The 825-nt window shown below is 44.7% G+C and overlaps 1 long non-coding RNA gene across 1 annotated transcript; it reads right to left on the bottom strand.

Annotated features, from left to right (window-relative positions):
• Positions 1–356: 356 nt before the first annotated feature.
• Positions 357–825, bottom strand: LOC123964627. The gene is made up of 3 exons (XR_006823492.1): positions 807–825; positions 629–684; positions 357–460 (listed from the first exon to the last, which is right to left on the bottom strand). It is a non-coding gene; the product is annotated as an uncharacterized LOC123964627 (long non-coding RNA).

Raw genomic sequence — 825 nt, forward strand, 5'->3', positions numbered from 1 at the left:
ACAACAGAGGACAACAGGTGAAAGACAACAGAGGGCAGGTGAGGAAGAGGACAGGTGAGAGACAACAGAGGACAGGTGAGGAAGAGGACAGGTGAGAGGAGGACAGGTAAGAGACAACAGAGGACAACAGGTGAAAGACAACAGAGGGCAGGTGAGGAAGAGGACAGGTGAGGAAGAGGACAGGTGAGAGACAACAGAGGACAGGTGAGAGGTGGACAGGTGAGAGACAACAGAGGACAGGTGAGAGAGAACAGAGGACAGGTGAGGAAGAGAACAGGTGAGAGACAACAGAGGACAGGTGAGGAAGAGAACAGGTGAGAGACAACAGAGGACAGGTGAAAGGAGGACAGGTGAACACTGACAGTGGACTGGAGGTCTTCTGAGAGTCCTTCTCGTTCCTGCGGTCGTGTTTGGCTTTCAGCTTCGCCTCGGCCTTCTCCAGTTTCTTTGCATCCACCGTCTGATGAGTCACAGAGAGACAGGAAGTGATGCGTTTAATGAGACAGTCACATGTTCAAATCCAACAACTAATTGTTTAATGTCTGAAAACTAATTATTATTATTATTTCTGAGCTTGTTTTTAGTTTTTATCATTTATACAGTGAATAAAATAAATATTACGACTCACTGTGTTCTGAGAACGTTTCATCATCCAGATCCCCTGAACATCGTCAGACGCCGTCACTGGAGAGGAGAGATAAAATGTGACCTCAGGTCTGCAATATCAAATATTATTAACTTAAACTTTAACTATTATTACAAGTTTAAATGCAGTACGGTGTGTTTACACAGAGATATAATGTTACCGTTGTCTGCAGAAATCTG

Source organism: Micropterus dolomieu, unplaced genomic scaffold (assembly GCF_021292245.1).
Source record: "Micropterus dolomieu isolate WLL.071019.BEF.003 ecotype Adirondacks unplaced genomic scaffold, ASM2129224v1 contig_3863, whole genome shotgun sequence".
Classification (NCBI taxonomy): domain Eukaryota; kingdom Metazoa; phylum Chordata; class Actinopteri; order Centrarchiformes; family Centrarchidae; genus Micropterus; species Micropterus dolomieu.